Source organism: Ranitomeya variabilis, chromosome 8, assembly GCF_051348905.1.
Source record: "Ranitomeya variabilis isolate aRanVar5 chromosome 8, aRanVar5.hap1, whole genome shotgun sequence".
In the NCBI taxonomy this organism is placed as follows: domain Eukaryota; kingdom Metazoa; phylum Chordata; class Amphibia; order Anura; family Dendrobatidae; genus Ranitomeya; species Ranitomeya variabilis.
Window position 1 is genome coordinate 113755300 of NC_135239.1, and position 21220 is coordinate 113776519.

The 21220-nt window shown below is 46.1% G+C and overlaps 1 protein-coding gene across 2 annotated transcripts in view; it reads left to right on the plus strand.

Annotated features, from left to right (window-relative positions):
- Positions 1-21220, plus strand: part of DDR2 (discoidin domain receptor tyrosine kinase 2) — a 534261-nt gene that overhangs the window by 375513 nt on the left and 137528 nt on the right. The window lies entirely within an intron of this gene.

The window sequence follows — 21220 nt, forward strand, 5'->3', positions numbered from 1 at the left end:
CATTATGGCTCTGCTCAGTTCCCTTGCTGCGGCGCACAGCTCCCCCGCAGCAGTAATAGCTGGGAGCCGTGACAACGTCTTCTTCACCAGTAGCACAGCAGATTTATCAGTATTTCCATTTCTATTATTGTATTTACAGCTGGTGTTATTCTATAATATGGAGGAGAATCTAGGTTTCTTTACCTGCAAAGGAGTTGTGACTGACACAATCCAGCCAAATGTTTTCGCTTTTTCTCACTTCTCATTTCAATGTCCCTTTTTCTGTGAAACAGAATGTCATTAGTGATGGGTCTTGTCTGTCCCACTTCACTCTGCCTGGTCTACTGCTCAGTGTGTCCTCTTTTCCTGCCTGCACTCTGTCAGTGCGCTCTGCTTCTCAGCCTCCCTGAATGCTAGCAAAGAGAGAGAACACACAGAGTATGCGCTGATTGTCCATTCCATCGTCCGTTCCTCCTCTTTGCTAGTGTTCTGTCAGCTAGCTCTGCTCCAAAGCCTCTTTGAACATGAGCAAGGAGATACAACAGAGTATGCATCAAATAGATAACCCATTGTCAGTGTCTTCTTTGGAGCAGAGCACACTGTCAGAATGCTGGTAAGAATAGAGACACACTGACCAATAGAATAGTCAAAGGAGAGCAGAAAAAACAGCCCCGTCGTCAATTACATTATGATTCAAGGAAGAAAGGGCACTGAAGGGGCAAGAAGGATGGGCATAATGTAGGAACAGCCCACTGAGTGAATCTTATTGATGATGTTCCCTTTAAGATTCTTCTATGCATTCTCAAAGTTTAAAACAAATCATCATCGGAAGTGAAAAAAATCTCAGGTGAGACCAGCTAGGAAATTGTAGGGCATTTTAAACAAGTGTTAATTAGAAAGGTGCTCATTTATTACAGATAGTTAATGAGAGACACAGTTTAGGGTATCAGACAACCACTTTACTGGTAAAAAATCTTAAAATTTACCAAATTCTCAAATAATAAAATCAGTATGTTACATCAGGGGTCCCCAAACAGTGGTTTAGAAGCCTCATTTGATCTACACTCAGTTATGTGGCTCAAAATTTGAATCCCGAGTTATGACCATATGCAATATTTATTTTTTTATTCAACTGGTAGACATAGCCTAAACCCCACAGTGTCACTTTTTGAGGTACAATCCCCTAATTTTCTTCAGTATATATCTTGACAACAATTATTATTGCTTACACCACTTTCACAGCTTCAGACCGTGATTGAAGAGATAAGAGATTTAAAGTATGAAGTTCATTGTTCATTCTGAGTTAAATGTGGCTTCTGACAATTACTCAGAGTTGACTTTGGCTCACATGATAATTTGGCTCCTCTGCTGTGTAATATGTTCATGTGAAAATTAGAAAAGATAGATCCTTAAAAACAGCTAAAGACCAGCTGACAAGGCTTAACCCCTTAGTGTCAGAGCCAATTTGGTACTTAATGACCAAGCCAATTTTTACAATTCTAACAACTGTAACTTTATGAAGTTATAGCTCTGGAACACATCAACGTATCCCACTGATTCTGAGACTGTTTTTTGTAACATATTGTACTTTATGTTAGTTGTAAAATTTCTTTGATGTAACTTGTGTCAATTTATGAAAAAATGGAAATTTGGCAAAATTTGGAAAATTTTGCAATTTACAAACTTTTAATTTTTGTACCCTTAAATCAGAGAGTGGTGTCACACAAAATAGTTAATAAATAACATTTCCCACATGTCAACTTTACATCAGCACAATTTTGGAAACATTTTTTTTTTGTTTGGACGTTATAAGGGTTAAAAATTGACCAGCGATTTCTAATTTTTCTAACAAAATTTACAAAACCATTTTTTTAGAGACCACCTCACATTTGAAGTGAGTTTGGGGGTCAATATAACAGAAAACACTCAAAAGTGACACCATTCTAAAAATTGCACCCCCTCATTGTGTAAAACCACATTCAAGAAATGTATTAACCCTTCAGATGCTTCACGAGAACTAAAACAATGTGGAAGGAAAAAATGAACATTTTACTTTTATCACAAAAAAAATACTTTGGAACCAATTTTTTTTATTTTCACATGGGTATCAGGAGAAAATGGACCACAGAATTTGTTGTGCAATTTTTCCTGAGTACGCCAATACCTGTATGTGGGGGAAAGCCACTGTTTGGCGCATGGCAGTGCTCAGAACAGAGGGAGCACCGTTTGACTTTTTGAGCGCAAAATTGGCTGGAATCAATGGTGGGCGCCATGTCACATTTGGAAACCCTCTGATGTACCTAAACAGTGGAACCCCCCAATTCTTACTCCAACTCTAACCCCAACACACCGCTAACCCTAATCCAAACCATAACCCTAACCACAACCCTAACCCTAACACACCCCTAACCCAAATCTCAACCCTAACTGTAATCCTAGCCTTAACCACAACTATCACCCTAACCAAAACCCTAACCCCCAACACAACCCTAACCCAACCCTAATCCAAGCCCCAACCCTAGCCCTAGCCCAACCCTAACACTAGCCCTAGCCCAACCCTACCCCTAATGGAAAAATGGAAATAGATACTTTTTTATTTTATTATTTTTACCTAACTAAGGGGGTGATAAAGGGGGGTTTGATTTCCTATTTTTTTTATTTTGATCACTGCGATAGGGTATATTACAGTGATCAAAATGAACCAATAGGAAAAATTTCCTATTGTTGCCGGGTGCCAGCCGGCAGATCTCGGCAGGCACACTGCGCATGTGCCCGCTATTTTCTTCCCGGAAGAAGCCGACAGCCGGAGGACAGGACCGGGGGATGCAGGAGGGTCCAGGGACACTGGAGGTACCAGGGGGGCTTAGGGGAGCCCATTTCTCTCTCCTCTAATGTGCTAGATCTTATCAGAGGAGAGAAAAATTAAATGGGAAACCTGGCTTTTTTTGCCATTGCCGTTATTCTGTGAATAATGGTGATCACAACACTGGGGTCGGTAAAAACCGACCCGGATCAAGTTCTCCAGGGTCTCAGCTACCCCAGGTAGCTGAGATCCCGGAGAATTTCTGACGCTGGGGGGCCCTATAATCTTGTTTCTCAATGCCGTTAAAAAGCGGCGCTAAGGAATAAGTACCCTTAACTCCTGCCGTTAAAAGGCGTATCGGCGTTCGTTAAGGGGTTAAAGGGGTTTTCCCACAAACAAAACTTCATGTTATTCATTAGACCTTGGAATAAAATAGGTTCCACAATTGAATGTGATTAAAATAAATGTCCCTGTGCTGAGATAATCTTATAAATTTGCCTCTGCTGTGTACTTTGTAATGGCTGTGTCTGACCGTGCAGTGACATGGTCTGATCATATTCCATCTCCTGAGCAGGGGAGGATGCATACAAATATACAGTTGTGCTCAAAATATTACATACCCCGGCAGAATTTTTGCTTTCTTGGCCTTTTTTCAGAGAATATGAATGATAACACCAAAACTTTTTCTCCACTCATGGTTAGTGGTTGGGTGAAGCCATTTATTGTCAAACTACTGTTATTTCTCTTTTTAAATTATAATGACAACCCAAAACATCCAAATGACCCTGATCAAAAGTTCACATACCCCATTTCTTAAGACCGTGTATAGCCCCCTCTAACATCAATGACAGCTTAAAGTCTTTTGTGGTAGTTGTGGATGTGGTTCTTTATTTTCTCAGATGGTAAAGCTGCCCACTCTTTTTGGCAAAAAGCCTCCAGTTCCTGTAAATTCCTGGGCTGTCTAGCATGAACTGCGTGCTTGAGATCTCCTCAGAGTGGCTCAATGGTTTTGAGGTCAGGAGACTGAGATAGCCACTCCAGAACCTTCACTTTGTTCTGCTATAGCCAATGACAGGTCGACTTGGCCTTGTGTTTTGGATCATTGTTATGTTGGTACGTCCAAGTATGACCAATGAGCAGCTTCCGAGCTGATAATTGCAAATTTGCCTCCAGTATTTGCTGATAATGTGCTGCATTCATCTTTCCTTCAACTTTGACCAAGTTTCATGTGCCTTTGTAGCTCACACATCCCCAAAGCATCAGCAATGCACTTCCTTGCTTTACAGTAGGAATGGTGTTCCTTTCATCATATGTGTTCCTTGTTGACTTCTCTCCAAATATAACATTTATGGTTGTGGCCAAAAAGTTAAATTTTGGCCTCATCACTCTAAATGTCATGACTGGGTTTTGAGTACTGTCTACCATTTTTCCTCTCTGATCATGTCAGGGGTTAACTTTTCTCAGCCTCAGTCTGGTCTCAAGTTTGCTATTTATCTCCACTGCATCCTGCAGGTGGTGTCAGTTATAGCTTCTGCTTCTGGTGTGAGTAGCTAACTCTGGTTATATCCTGATTTGTCCTGCTGCGATTCCTGACTGTCCCGTGTATGTTCATTCCCCTTTCCCATTCTGATTCAGTGTTTTCCCTTCGTGTTTGGACTCTCTGGTACTTGACATGGCTTTGTCTCTTTTGATCCTGGTACTTCTCCTTCCATCTGGTATTGACCCTCTGGCGCGTCTCTGACTGTGAGTTGATTTTCCCCTTTGTACTATGTTATTCTCCTGTTTTTGACGCAGCTTGTTTGACTGCCCTGTTGCCACCTGGTGGTGGCCTCGCTGCAGATCTGCTCTGGCAAGTGTTGCAGTCTTCCCTCCACTCTACTGCCATCTAGTGGAGCGTGCATCTACCTGCATAGCTGCGGCGTGACATTATAACTGACTGTTAGGGCTAGCGGAACGCACCGAGTATAGATAGGTAGCTACAAGGTGCGTTCGCAGCCCAGGGTCCACTGTGCAGAGATATCTGCTGAAAAGTAACAGCGGATAAACTCTGAGCTCACACGTGGGTTAAGCTTCACCTCGCGTGAACTGGAAGCAATCTCTGTTGCCTCACAGAATTACGCTGTACACAAAACTATTACCCTAACTAGGGTTGTGCTTGCTCTGGAACTCTTCTGAGCTAACCACACACATGAAGGAACCAGATGCTAAGCCAAGGCTAATTGCCCGCACTGATGCTAGCTGCCTGCTTGAGTGTACAGTCCCAAAGCTACAGCCTCACACCACATATGAATAGAGTGGTATAGTATCCACTGGCATAAGCCAAACACATTTGATACTAGCGCATGGCCATGAGGCCATGCGAACCTTTTATAGCTGCAGCTCTTCAGGACCTTCCTGGTGGACCAATAGGAGCTGCTAAAGGCCTGAGCATGTGACCCCCGACCTCCAATGAGAGGTCCTACCATGGGCATGCTCAGTGTGTGAAAAGCAGGACTTAGTCCCAGAAAAGCCTGCTCGCCGCTGACCAGTGCTGGCTACAAAGGCAGAGCCTGGAAAGGTAGCAGTAACCATTCGCACAGTATCAGGCTGAGCCAGACGCTGGGACCAACGTCTCCGTTGAGCAGGTCCCACTGCGGCTGGAGGAGAATGGGAGACTGCAGCAGACATGGTTCGAGATTCCCCCTGTGCAGCGGCGGGAACTCAACGCCTAACATTACCCGCCCTCCTAGGGCCCCCTCCTCCTTGAGCCTTGCTACGCTCAAAGGCTGCAATGAGCAGCGGAGCCCGAATGTGCTCCACAGGTTCCCAGGTTCTGTCCTCTGGGCCATGACCCTTCCAGTCCACCAGATAGTATTTCTTGCCACGTACCACCGTGCACCCCAAGATAGAGTTCCCCTCGTACTCATCTGTGGATGAACCCAATTTCCCGGCAGATGACTCGGAAAACCGGGACATATAGACAGGCTTTAAGAGGGAAACATGAAAGGTGTCGGTGATATCAAGGCGCAGCGGTATAGCCAAACGGTAGACCACAGGGTTAACCTGTTCCAGAACCTTGAAAGGACCAATGTAACAAGGCGCAAACTTAGTGGACTCAACTCGCAGCCTGATGTTACGGGCAGAGAGCCACACTAAGTCGCCAGGAGCAAAGGTCAGAGCAGGGCGCCGGTGTGCATCAGCAGAAACCCTCATTCTCTCCTTGGAGGCCCGAATGGCATCCTGTGTGCGGTCGCAAATGTCACGTGCCTCCACTGCCCAGTCTGCCACCCCGGAATCAGTGGATGACATGGGCATGGGCACAGGGACACGCAGATGCTGGCCGTAATTAAGGTGAAATGGAGTCTGGCCAGTGGAGTCGGCTACAACGTTGTTCAAAGCAAATTCTGCCCAAGGTAGCAAAGATGCCCAGTCATCCTGCCTAGCAGAGACGAAATGTCGCAGGTATGTCACCAGAGTCTGGTTGGCCCTCTCTACCAACCCATTTGTCTCGGGATGGTATGCAGAAGAGAGATTCAGCTCAATGCTGAGTAAACGACAGAGCTCTCTCCAAAACCGAGAAGCAAAATGGGGACCCCGGTTACTGACAATTTTGTCAGGCATACCATGTAGACAGAAAATATGTTTAATGAACAATGCCGCCAAGGCCCGTGCAGAAGGTAACCGTAGAAGCGGCACCAAGTGCACCATTTTAGAAAAATGATCGGTGACTACCCAGATAATGTTGCAGCTACGAGACTTAGGTAAGCTTACCACGAAGTCCATCCCGACCATCTCCCAGGGCCTGTCTGCCACCGGCAAGGGGTAAAGAAGCCCAGCAGGCCGTTGCTGAGGAGACCGATTCTTGGCGCAGGAGACACATGTCCGAATATAATCCCCGACGTCAAGAGCCATATGCGACCACCAGTATGTCCTCGCCAGAAGCTCAAATGTCCTCTTGGTCCAAAAATGTCCACCCACCCTGGACGAATGAGCCCAAGAGAGAACCTCTGGTTGCAAATTTGATGGTACAAAAGTCTTGCCCAGGGGCACAGACTCTAGCGAAACCGGAGCCAAGGTTCTCAGGCTCTCAGAAGGGACAATAAGCTGAGGCTCCCCCTCCTCGTCCTCTGATGACACTACGGAGCGGGAGAGAGTGTTGGCACAAATGTTCTTCTCCCCGGAGAGAAAATTGAGGGTGAAATGGAAATGGGAGAAGAACAGGGACTATCTCGCCTGGCGAGAATTTAGCCGCTGGGCAGTCTGTAAGTACCCCATATTTTTGTGGTCTGTAAAAACTTGGAAGGGAAAATGAGCCCCCCTCCAGGAGGTGTCTCCACTCTGAGAAAGCCAACTTCATGGCTAGTAACTCCCTGTCCCCGAGGGAATAATTCCTCTCCGCTGCTGAGAAGGTCTTGGAGAAGAAGAAGCAAGGATGCTTCCGACCTTGAGCATCCTTTTGGAAGAGGACTGCTCCAGCACCAACGGATGAGGCATCCACCTCCATTATAAACGGCTTATCTACATCGGGGCGATGTAGGATGGGAGCGCTAGCCAAGTGTGACTTAATGGCGAGAAAGACCTTGGAGACCTCCGACCACAACTTGGGATTTGCTCCCTTCTTGGTGAGGGCAACCAAGGGAGCTACCAAAGTTGAGAAGTGGGGAATGAACTGGCGATAATAATTAATGAACCCCATAAAGCGCTGCACTGCTTTAAGAGAATAGGGTTCCTGCCAGTGCATCACAGCCTGTAGCTTGGCAGGATCCATAGCCATTCCCTGGGCAGAGATGATATAGCCAAGGAAAGGCAAGGACTCCTGCTCAAACACATACTTCTCCAACTTGGCACAGAGGGAGTTTGCCCGTAACATCTCTCCGGTGGGAGTCAATATCTGGAGAGTATATGAGAATATCATCCAGATAGACTATGATCGAAGTGGTGAGCATATCCCAGAAGATGTCGTTCACAAAGTCTTGGAAAATGGCTGGGGCATTACAGAGCCCTAAGGGCATCACCAGATATTCATAGTGCCCATCCCTGGTGTTAAAAGCCGTCTTCCATTCATCCCCTCACGGATGCAAACCAGGTTGTAAGCACCCCGCAGATCTAATTTAGTAAATACCCTTGCTCCCCGTAGCCTATCAAAGAGCTCAGATATCAGGGGTAGTGGGTACTTATTCTTAACGGTGATGGCGTTAAGACCCCTGTAGTCTATGCATGGACGTATTTCTCCACTCTTCTTCTGCATGAAGAAGAACCCAGCCCCTGCAGGTGACACTGACTTCCTAATGAATCTTCTTGCCAGATTCTCTCGGATGTACTGGGACATCGCCTCCATCTCCGGAAGACATAACGGATAGACTCGACCCCGAGGAGGCTCTGCATAAGGCAAGAGGTCAATAGGACAGTCATAGGGGCGGTGAGGCGGAAGAGTCTCCGCAGCCCTTTTGGAGAACACGTCTGCATAGTGCCAATAGTACTTGGGGAGAGAGGAAAGATCTGTGGGTACCTCAGTTGTAGCAACCTGAATGCACTCCCTCTGACATCTACCCTCACAGGATTTACTCCATCCCAGAATTCTTCCTGTGGACCACTCTATATGAGGAGAGTGGTGGCGTAGCCATGGTATCCTCAACAGGACCTCATCAATTCCCTCGGGAATGACTAATAGAGAAATAATCTCCTGATGAGATGGAGACATGGAAAGAGTGAATGGAATAGTTTGGTGTGTAATCTGTGAGGGTAGTGTCAACCTATTTACCACTCGAACAGTCACAGGTTTGGTGAGCATCACCAGGGGTATTGCGTGTCGTTGGGCAAAAGCAGATGAAATGATATTGCCCTCCACCCCGAAGTCCACGCAAAGCTCTAATATAAGAGTGGATGGGCCTATGGTAATTGTCCCCTTGAAGGACAATTTGGAGGAAAACGTTGCCGTGTCTAGTGTACCTCCTCCGACTATCACTAGATGCTGACGTTTTCCCGACAGCTGAGAACACCTGGAGGCAAGGTGTCCTGACTGCCGGCAAACATGACAGACCTTAAGTGCACAAGCGGTCCGGAACTTAGATCCCGCTCATGACACCTCCATGGCCTCATGTGACTCGGACGCCTGGGTCGGAGATTCCAGAGGTTTGGCAAAGGTGGAAGCCAGCCGAAACTTCTGCCTACACTGGGCTCGCTCCAACCTTCGCTAGTTAAAATGAAGGTCGATGCGAGTTGATACTGCTATGAGCTCCTCCAGTGTGGCGGGAATCTCTCTAGTGGCCAAAGCGTCCTTCACATGGTCAGCCAGCCCCCTCCAAAATATCGGGATGAGGGCTTTATCCGGCCACTCCAGCTCGGATGCTAAAGTCCGAAAGTGGATGGCAAAATGTCTGACAATGAACAAACCCTGAGTCAATGCCAGCAGTTGGAGTGCCGTATCATGGGTGACTCAAGGTCCTAAAAAGACCTGTTTCAGAGTGCTCAAAAACAGAGGAGCACTCTGCACCACATGATCGTCGCGCTCCCACAGCGGCGTAGCCCACTCCAACGCCCTGTCCGACAGAAGAGAAATAATGAATCCCACCTTTGCTCGCTCTGTGGGAAAACGTGCAGCCAGGAGCTCTATGTGTATACTGCACTGGCTCACGAAACCCCTACATGATTTACTGTCACCAGAGTATTTCTCTGGCAGCGGGAGGTGGGATAAGGTCGTAACAAGGGTGGCAGTGGTTAAAGTTGCTGCAGCCATGCTAGCAGCCTGAACAGCTATTGCGATAACATCCACAGCTGAGGTTGCACTCTCGAGAGCCGCCAACCTGCCCTCCAGCTGCTGGATGTACCCCTGCAATCGCTGTTCGCCCGCCATTACTTAGCCAGACCCTGGCGCTAGTATACTGTTAGGGCTAGTGGAACGCACCGAGTATAGATAGGTAGCTACAAGGTGCGTTCGCAGCCCAGGTTCCACCGTGCAGGGACACCTGCTGCAAAGTAATGGAGGATAGACTAGAAGCTCACACGTGGGTTAAGCTTCACCCTGTGTGAACTGGAAGCGATCTCTGTTGCCTCACAGAGTCGCGCTGTACACAAAACTATAACCCTAACTAGGGTTGTGCTTGTTCTGGAACTCTTCTGTGCTAACCACACACATGAAGGAACCAGATGCTAAGCCAAGGCTAATTGCCCCCACTGAAGCTATCTGCCTGCCTGAGTGTACAGTCCCAAAGCTACAGCCTCACACCACGAATGGTTCCTTTGACACCTAACACTGACCACCGACAGTTTTTTTTCTTTGAGCTGCTCCTTATGGATCCGCTGCACACTCTTGCAGGTCAGATATCAAATCTGACCCAAATGATGCAGGATTTGTCATTGGAACATAGGGCTTTTGCTTCCTCTCACAACCAATTCCAGTGGGAGTTTACTGAAACTGTAAAGTCTTTTCAGGGCTCCATGACAAAATCAGCTATTAAGAATTCTAACCCCATTGATATTTCCTTACGCTCTCCTGTACCTACGGTCAGGCTCCCTGTTACTTTCTCCGGAGAGGAGAGGTTTCTTACAATGAGAGAGGGTTGTAAGCTACTTTTTTTCCCTTAGACCCAGATCCTCAGGAGATGAGAGTCAACTGCTGGGGATAATTATTTCGTTGCTCTGGGAGAGTCCTCTACTCTGGGATGACTCTGCTTTGACATGCCAGTTCAGGAGAGGACTTTCAGATCATCTCAAGGATCATCTGGCCCTCCATCCACCACCCAGTTCTCTGGAGGAGGCCATGACCAAGGCCATTCGTATGGACCGGAGATTACTGGAAAGAGGAATTATCCAGCAAGAGATTCCTGTATTGCCTGTTAAGTCTGAGGTGATGCCATTTACGGAGACCATAGAGGTTGGTGCCACCAACTTCAAGGAGAAAAAGAGGAAGCAACGACTTGACAGGAAATTATGTTTTTATTGTTGAGATCTGGGACATTGGAAGAAGGTCCGCCCCTCTTGTCCATCAATTAACAAGCTCCCGAGTCTGGGTGATTGTCGAGGAGGTCATCCAGACTCTTAGGTACCATTTTCATAATTTTCGAAAAGTTTTGTTAAAGGTGGAACTGTGCTATGGAAGTGGTTATGCATCTACTTCAGCTTTTGTGGACTGTGGATCTTTCATGAACTTCATTGACTCTAGTCTGGTGTCCAAGTTAAAGTTAGGGACGGTTAGGCTAGAGACTCCGATCCATATCATTGCCATTGATAAGACACCATTGGCTCAAAATGTTATTAAGTTTGTCTCTTAGGAGTTCCTCCTCAAGGTAGGTTCCTTGCATCGGAAAAAATGTCATGTTATGTTATGAATAATATTCCTGCAAGACTGGTGTTGGGGTTACCCTGTTTACAGAGGCATAATCCTGTTATAGACTGGGGATCTCGTGATATTGTTAAATGGGGTCCTAATTGTTCCAATGGTTGTCTTTCTGCTGTGTTTGCGTCTGCCTGTGATACCTGTGCCCATACTAAGAGCTCCCATAACAGGCCGGCTGGGGAATTGGTGCCATTGCCAATTCCGGATAGACCTTGGACTCATTTGTCCATGGATTTTATCACTGATCTCGATCATTCCAATGGCAAAACTGTGATCTGAGTACTGGTTGACAGATTCAGTATAAGGGCACATGTTGTACCTTTGGCAGTACTGCCAAATTCAGAAACACTATCTAAGTTATTTGTTGAGCACGTTGTGTGGTTGTATGGCATGCCTTTGAGTGTGGTTTCTCATAGAGGGCTACAATTTGTGTTCAAATTTTGGAGGACATTTTGTAAAAGATTGGGTATTTGCTTGACCTTCTCCTTGGCCTACCATCCCAAGATGAATGGTCACATGGAGAGGACCAATCAGTCACTTGAACATATTTTGCGGTGTCTTGCTACGTCTCAGCAGGATGATTGGTGTTCTGTGTTGCCCGTTGCTGAGTTTGCTTTTAATAATCAGATTAATCAGTCCATTGGTACCTCTCTGTTCTTCTGTAACTACAGTTTTCACCCCCATTTTGGCAAATTTTCCCTGGCTGGATTCTGGATGTCCAGGGGCTGATTCGGCAGTTCAACAGTTGGAGGAGGTGTGGATGGAGGTCCAGAAGAAAATTGGGGAGGCTCAGGGAAAACAAACATTTTGCTGTAAGCGACGGTCTGTAGGACCTATATTCCTGGTAGGAGATAAAGTATGGTTGTTTACCAAGAACATACGTCTGAAAGTTCCTTCTGTTAAGCTAGGTCCCAGGTTTATTGGTCCTTACGAGCTCATTGAAGTTGTCAATCCAGTTGCCTTCTGCTTACTCTAACCTCCGTCGCTTCGGATCCCCAATGTGTTTTATAAGTCCCTTAAGTCATTTGTACCTTTCTCGGCTGGGTCTCCATCCCCCCTGCCTCCTGTCTCTGTGGATGGTCCGACTGAGTATGAAGCGGAATGGATTGTGGATTCTCGCATGCTCCGCAGTTCACTTCAGTATTTGGTCCATTGGAGGGGTTACGGTCCTGAGGATCGATCGTGGGTCCCGATGCGATCTGTCCGTGCTGATCGATTGGTTTGAGCATTTCATGCACGTTATCCTGGGAGACTTGGGGTCCGGTGGATAGGAGGGTACTCTCATGATCCAAACCGGGATTTGAGTCCTGTCTTCCCTTTTCCCAGTCTGATCATGTCAGGGGTTAACTTTTCTCAGCCTCAGTCTGGTCTCAGGTTTGCTATTCATCTCTGCTGCATCCTGCAGGCGTTATCAGTTCTAGCTTCTGCCTACAGTGTGAGTAGCTGACTCAGATTTTATCCTGATTTGTCCTGCTGTGATTCCTGACTGTTCCCATGTCTGTTCATTCCCCTGCCCCCATTCTGACTGTGACTCTGAGTGTTTTCCCTTCATATTTGGGATCTCTGGTACTTGACGCAGCTTTGTCTCTGACCTGACTCTGTCTTTTGCTTCTGGTACTTCTGCTTCCGTCTGGTATTGACCTTCTGGCGCATCTTTGACTCTGAGTTGATTTTCCCCTTTGTACTACATTACTCTCCTGGTTTTAAATAAAGGATTTTTGTGGATATTGTCCGAGCTGCTGAACAAATGGAAATCCAGATGTATTGATGAAAAGGATTGGTGGTTTTATTCAATGCGTTTCGAAGTCTGTATATGACTTCTTCCTCGGGAAATACCACACACATGTACATGTGTGTGGTATTGTAATGGTTTGGACAGGGTTAATGCCCTGCCCTCTCAGGGTTAATTGTTGTGGCCTCCGTTTGGATCTGGGAAGGATATTTATACCCCCCTAGACTAGGATCCTCTGTCACTTATACTTTCGCTTTATCTGTGTGCCTGACCCCCTGGTGTGCGTGTGCATACTGTGTTGTTTGTTCTCTGTGCTTGAGATGGTCTGTTTGATCCTCTCGGCTTTCTGACCTCTGGCTTCCACCTGACTATCCTTCTGTCTCACCCTCTGGTGCCTTGCTTGTCCTCTAGTTATTGACCTCGGCACGTTTCACTACTCTCTGGCGCCGTTCGCCTCCTTTGTACCCTGGCACCTGGCTCTGCCCCTGGCCACTCCCCCTTTGTCACATGGTTCAGGTCCTGCTTGCTACCCAGTGAGTTCTCCGCCGTTCTGCTCTGGGCTCCCTTACTGTGGCGAGTAGCCTCCCGGCAGTAGTTACACCCGGGAGCTTTGACATTATAACTGACCATACAGTCTCTTCCAGGTGGTTAGGTGAGAGTTTATTATGGATCCGGTATGGACTCTCATGGAGCATGATAGTGAGCTCTCCCAACTTATGCAGAAACTGCCCATGGAGCAGCAAGCCCTGGTTCATTCGCATCAACAGGTGCAGAGAGATGTCGTAAGCGCTTTACAGGGTCCTTTTCTGTTAGGGACTCGGGATGGGGGCCCCACTGATGTATTCCTAGTAGACCCCGAACCACTGGTAATGTTACCTGACAATTTTTCCGGGAATAAAAAGTTGTTTAGGGTTTTTAAAGAGGGATGCAAGTTGTTTTTTGAGTTATGTCCCCGAGCTTCTGGCAATGAAAGGCAGAGGGTGGGGATCGTTATGTCCTTCTTAAGGAGGGCTCTACAGGCATGGGCTTTCTCTCTCCCTCTGCTTCTGAACTTATGTCGGTGAACCTGTTCTTTGAGGCTTTGGGGCACATTTATGACAAGTCTCAGAGAGTGCGTCTGGCAGAGGATAAGGTGATGAGTGTGACCCAGGGGAGGCACTCAGCCAAATGGTTCTGCTCAGAGTCTAGACTCTGGGCCACTGAAGTATCCTGGAATGACACTGCCCTGAGGAGGTTGTTCTGCAGGGGCCTGTCTGACCTTATACAGTTGTGGCCAAAAGTATTGACACCCCTGCAATTCTGTCAGATAATATTCAGTTTCTTCCTGAAAATGATTGCAAACACAAATTCTTTGTTATTATTATCTTCATTTAATTTGTCTTAAATGAAAAAACACAAAAAGAATTGTCCTAAAGCCAAATTGGATATAATTCCACACCAAACATAAAAAAGGGGGTGGACAAAAGTATTGGCACTGTTCGAAAAATCGTGATGCTTCTCTAATTTGCGTAATTTACAGCACCTGTAACTTACCTGTGGCACCTAACAGGTGTAGGCAATAACGAAATCACACTTGCAGCCAGTTGACATGGATTAAAGTTGACTCAACCTCTGTCCTGTGTACTTGTGTGTACCACATTGAGCATGGAGAAAAGAAAGAAGACCAAAGAACTGCCTGAGGATTTGAGAAACCAAACTGTGAGGAAGCATGAGCAATCTCAAGGCTACAAGTCCATCTCCAAAGACCTGAATGTACCTGTGTCTACCGTGCACAGTGTCATCAAGAAGCTTAAAGCCCATGGCACTGTGGCTAACCTCCCTAGATGTGGACGGAAAAGAAAAATTGACAAGAGATTTCAACGTAAGATTGTGCGGATGTTGGATAAAGAGCCTCAACTAACATCCAAACAAGTTCAAGCTGCCCTGCAGTCCGAGGGTACAACAGTGTCAACCCGTACTATCCGTCGGCGTCTGAATGAAAAGGGACTGTATGGTAGGAGACCCAGGAAGACCCCACTTCTTACCCCGAAACATAAAAAAGCCAGGCTGGAGTTTGCCAAAACTTACCTGGAAAAGCCTAAAACGTTTTGGAAGAATGTTCTCTGGTCAGATGAGACAAAAGTAGAGCTTTTTGGGCAAAGGCATCAACATAGAGTTTACAGGAGAAAAAAGAGGCATTCAAAGAAAAGAACACGGTCCCTACAGTCAAACATGGCAGAGGTTCCCTGATGTTTTGGGGTTGCTTTGCTGCCTCTGGCACTGGATTGCTTGACCGTGCGCATGGCATTATGAAGTCTGAAGACTACCAACAAATTTTGCAGCATAATGTAGGACCCAGTGTGAGAAAGCTGGGTCTCCCTCAGAGGTCATGGGTCTTCCAGCAGGACAATGACCCAAAACACACTTCAAAAAGCACTAGAAAATGGTTTGAGAGAAAGCACTGGAGACTTCTAAGGTGGCCAGCAATGAGTCCTGAATCCCATAGAACACCTGTGGAAAGATCTAAAAATACAGTTTGTAGAAGGCACCCTTCAAATATCAGGGACCTGGAGCAGTTTGCCAAAGAATAATGGTTACCGGAAGCGGTTGGTTGCAGTTATTTTGTCTAAAGGTTGTGCAACCAAGTATTAGGCTGCGAGTGCCAATACTTTTGTCTGGCCCATTTTTGGAGTTTTGTGTGAAATGATCAATGTTTTGCATTTTGCTTCATTCTCTTTTGTGTTTTTTTATTTAAGACAAATTAAATGAAGATAATAATACCAAAGAATGTGTGATTGCAATCATTTTCAGGAAGAAACTGAGTATTATCTGACAGAATTGCAGGGGTGTCAATACTTTTGGCCACAACTGTACAGGATGCTCTGGCATTACAGGCTCTCCCTGATACCCGGGAGAATGCCATGACGCAGGCGGTCCGTATGGACTGGAAGCTCTGTGCTAGAGGAGTGATGCTGCAGGAGGCTCATTATACTCCAACATGTGTGACACTGTGTTCGTCCCTGAGCCCATAGAGGTTGGGGCTATCTCGATGATGGAAGGAGAGAGTAGACACTGCAGAGACAACCAACTATGCTTTTACTGTGGAGCCCCTGGACATTGGAAAAAGGACTGTCCCTCTAGTCCTTCTTCTGCTAAGCCATAGGGAAACGCCTAAGTCTGGGTAACGATCGAGGAGGTTACCCAGACTACCAGCTACATTTTTCCTCACTTGCTAAAATTTTGCTTCATGTGGAATTGGAACTTGCTGGCGGTCCTGTCATGACCACCGCCTTTGTTGACTGCGGTTCTACCATTAACCTGATCGATACCCGGGTGATGACTCTTAATAAGATAGGGACAGTCAGGCTCAAGGATCCTGTTAAAAATGTGGCTATTGAATCATCTCCTCTCACCCGGGACGGAATTTGTCTCATGTCTAAAGTTTTTTCTCTGAAAGTGGGTTCTACTCATGTGGAAAAATTAAGTTGTTTTGTTCTAGATAATTTTCCGGCTGGACTGGTATTAGGAATGCTTTGGCTTCAACACCATAATCCTATCATTGATTGGGTGACGTGGGAGATCACTCAGTGGGGATGTAAGGATAACAGTATATGTTGTAACCTGGTACCTCTTGTCACCCCAGTAAAATCTGTATCTGTGTCATCTGTCGGTCTGGAGGGTATTTCGGAATACCTGAAAGACTTTGAAGACGTATTTTATGAAAGCGAGCCTGAGGCGCTTCCACCACATAGACCTTTCGATTGTGCCATTGATTTAGTCCTGGGAGCCAAATTACCTAATTAATTAAGGCTTATTACAAATTAATTAATTTGTATGTTTAATTTGTCTGGGCCTGAGCATCAAGTCATGAAGGAGTACATAGCAGAGAGTCTTCAAGGGGTATATTTGGCCTTCTGTTTCACCCGTGGCAGTGGGGTTCTTTTTCGTAAAAAAAAAAAAGATGGTGGTTTGCGGCTGTGCCTCGACTTTCGGGAACTGGACAAGATTACGGTAAAAGATACGTATCATTTTCCCCTGATTCCCGATTTATGTAACCAACTCACGGAGGCTAAATGGTTCTCTAAGCTCGACCTATGAGGGGCTTATAACCTTGTAAGGTTCCGGGAAGGGGATGAATGGAAAACAGCGTTCCTGGTGACTGAGGGGCTGTTTGAAAACTTAGTTATGCACTTTGGCCTCACTAACGCTCCTTCCATTTTTCAAAAAGTCATTAATGTTATTTTCTCTGACCTAATTTGGCGTTATGTGGTCATCTACCTGGATGACATTTTAGTGTAGTCAGTGGACAGTCAAACCCACTTGCACCATCTGCGTATGGTTCTTAGGAGACTCAGGGAGAATCATTTATATGCTAAACTGGAAAACTTCATTTTTTGTGCAAGAACTGTCTTTTCTGGGTTTAATTGTGTCAGGGGAGGGATTCCACATGGATCCTAAAAAGGCCCAGGCCATTACGGATTGGGTGCAACCTCATAACTTGAAGGGGTTGCAACAATTTTTGGGCTTTGCTAACTTCTATAGGAAGTTCATTAAGGGTTTTTCACAGGTGGTAAAGCCTTTGACCGACCTCGCCCTCAAGGGAGCTGATGTGAAAAATTGGTCCATGGCTGCTCCTGTGTTGGTACAACCCAATCCGTCAAGACCCTTTATTGTGGAGGTTGACGCTTCTGAGGTGGGGGTTGGGGCAGTTTTGTCTCAGGGTCCTTCCACGCTCACTATTCTGAAGCCGTGAACCTTCTTTTCTAAAAAATTATCTCCGGCCGAAAGAAAATTATGATGTCGGCAATAGGGAATTGTTGGCAGTTAAGTTGGCTTTTGGAGAATGGAAGCATTTCCTGGAAGGGGCCGTCCACCACATTACAGTTATCACTGATCATAAAAATTTGGCCTATATCAAGTCTGCCAAGAGACTGACCGCCAGATATGCTCGGTGGGCGCTTTTTTTTCCCGATTTCAATTTACCATCACATTCCACCCGGGATCTAAAAATATTAAGGCTAATGCTTTATCCTAAAGCTTTGATTCTGTGTCCTCTCCAGAACTTCCCTCCTCCATTCTTCAGCCAGGAGTAGTGGTGGCTGAAATCTCATCCAATTTGCAGAGAGAGATTTTGGAGGCCCAAACCCGGGCTCCTGGTAGCAAACCTCCAGGTAAATTGTTTGTACCGCAACGGTTTCCTCTCAGACTCCTGCAGGAGTTTCACGATTCTGTGTTAAGTGCCCATCCTGGGATTGCAGCTACGTGGGGGCTGTTGCTAGAGGTTTCTGGTGGCCTTCTATGGTATCAGATGTTAAAAAGTTTGTGACTGCATGTAAGGTGTGCACCCATTCCAAGAGTTCTCATACCCAGTCGGCTAGGGAATTGGTGCCTTTGGCAATTCCAGATAGGCCATGGACACATTTGTCCATGGACTTTATCACAAATCTCCCTCCTTTCAGGGGCAAATCAGTGGTATGGGTGGTGGTGGATAGGTTCTCCAATCAAGCCAACTTTGTACCTCTTTCCGCATTACCGTCTGCTGAAGCCTTGGCTCACTTTTTTATACAGCATGTTGTTTGTTTGCATGGAGTGCCTGTGAATGTGCTGTCAGACGGAGGTATGCAGTATGTAGCCAGATTTTGGAGGGCTTTTTGTAAGAACCTGGGGATTATGCTGTCTTTTTCCTCTGCCTATCACTCGGAGTCTAACGGACAGACTGAACGCACGGACCAATCCTTGGAGCTAATTTTGAGATGTCTGGCCTCTTACAGACAGGAGGACTGGTGTGAGGTATTGCCCATGGCAGAATTTGCATTCAACTCTCATGTGAGTCAGTCCACTGGAATATCTCCCTTTCAGGTCAACTATGAGTTTGACCCATGTTTTGGGGAATTTTCCTGCATGGATTCAGGTTGTCCAGGAGCCAAATGCATGTTACAGCGTTTGAGAACTCTTTGGAGGGCGGTTCAGATGAACATCTCTAAAGCCCAGAAAAGGTACAAATGATTTGCAGACAGGAGGAGGGGCCAGGTCTGGCGTTTGTAGTAGGGGAGAAAGTGTGGTTATCCACCCATAATATTAACCTTAAGATACCCTTTATGAAGCTGGGCCCCAAGTTCATTAGTCCATACAAAATTGTGGAGGCACTCAATACGGTGGCCTACTGCCAACCTCCTTCAAAATATCTGGTGTCTTCCACAGGTCCCTGTTAAAGCCAGTGGGGATGGCTAGAAAAGATTCATCATCTGATACTCCACCAGCATTGGTAGAGGGACAGCTGGAGTACAAGGTGGGGTGCATCATTAACTCCCGGTGGGTGCGCCGGAATCTCCAGTATCTGATACATTGGAAAGGGTATTCTCTTGAGGATCGGTAATGCGTCCCAGCCAGTTCGGTGCATGCCGATCATCTGGTTTGGGCATTCCATGCCAGATATTCAGAGAAGCCTGGGGGTCCAATGGACCCCCCATTAAAGGGGGTGTACTGTCATGGTTTGGACAGGGTTAATGCCCTGTCCTCTCAGGGTTATTTATTGAGGCTTCCTTTTGGATCTGGGAAGGATATTTATACCCACACTGGACTTGGATTCTCTGTCAGTTATACTTTTGTTTGGTCTGTGTGCCTGACCCCTGGTGTGCATATGAATACTGTGTTGTTTGTTTGTGCTCTGTGCTTGATCTTGTCTGTTTGATCCTCTCGGCTTTCTGACCTCTGGCTTCCACCTGTCTATCCTTCTGTCTCACCCTCTGGTACCTTGCTTGTCATCTGGTTATTGACCTCGGCATGTTTGACTACTCTCCGGCGCCGTTCGTCTCCTTCGGACCTCGGCACCTGGCTCCACACCTGGCCACTCCCCCTCTGTTACATGGTTCAGGTCCTGCTTGCTACCCAGTGAGTTCTCCGCCATTCTGCTCTGGGCTCCCTTACTGCGGCGAGTAGCCTCCCGGCAGTATTTACACCCGGGAGCTTTGACAGGTATTTCCTGAGGAAGAAGTCATATACAGACTTCAAAATGCATTGAATAATATCACCAATTCTCTTCATCAATACGTCCAGATTTCCATTTGTTCAGCAGTGTGGACAATATCCACAAAAATACTTTATTTGGTTCCTGATATGGTCAGTTCTTGACCCATGGATCTGCGGCAGCTGACGTTTATATGCCCTATCAAAGGGTCACCAGGTGAGCAGTTTTATGAATAACAGATTCTGAAATTGCCGGATAAGACCCTATGTGCGCTTCTTCTCTCCTTTAGTTTTTTTTTGTTTGATACTCTCCTGGTTTTGACGCGGCTTGTTTGACTACCCTGTTGCCACCTGGTGGTGGCCTCGCTGCAGCGCTGCAGGTCTGCTCTGGCAAGTGTTGCAGTCTTCCCTCCACTCTACTGCCATCTAGTGGACCGTGCATCTACCTGCATAGCTGTGGCGTGACACTAAATTACCTTGTTCTATAAGTTTTGAGGCTTCTTTCTGCTGTTTTGTGTTTTGTAGATGAGATACTTTGTGGCATTTGCACAGTAATGGCTTTCTTCTGGTGACTCGACCATGCAGCCAATTTTCCTTCAAGTGCCTCCTTATTGTGTATCTTGAAACAGCCACACCGATAGTTTTCAGAGAATCCTGTATTTCAGCTGATGTTATCTGTGGGTTTTTCTTTGCATCCCGTACAATTTTCCTGACAGTTATGGACAAAATTTTTGTCGGTCTACCTGACCGTGGTTTTGTTTTTACTGAGCCCCTGATTTTCCATTTGTTAATCACAGTTTGAACGCTGCTGACTGGCATTATCAATTCCTTGGATATCTTTTTGTATCCCATTCCTGTTTTATACAGTTCAACTATATTTTCCCATAGATCCGTTGACAATTCTTTTGCTTTTCCCATGACTCACAATCCAGACATGTCAGTGGCTGGATGAAAGATGCAAGTGTCTGTCTGGATCCCAGAAACTCACTCAGCTTTTATGCACACACACTGATTACAAGCAAACAGGTCACAGGTGAGGATGTTACCTTTAGTAGCGATTCAAACCCATTTGTGTCAACTTCTATGCATGTTATCAGGCCAAAATCACCAGGGTATGTGAACTTTTGATCAGGGTCAATTGGATGTTTTGGATTGTCATCTAATCTCAGTTTTTTCATAGAGTTTAGAACTATTTAGTTTGTCTGTTTTTAATCACATGATCTCATACACCTAATGGAAAAGAGAATAAGTAGCTGTGTAGAAAAGCAAAATGAGCAATTGTAAGTACACGGTGCCATGTAAAGTGATGACTGCAATATATTAAGAGGATAAAAACTTGGAGGGACATGGTTTAGTCTACAAATAGACCCCTAGGTTTGTTAGAGGTCACATAGCCATTGTATAACAGCAAGATGGCAAGTTGCTGCTAGATTGAGAATAAAACTGG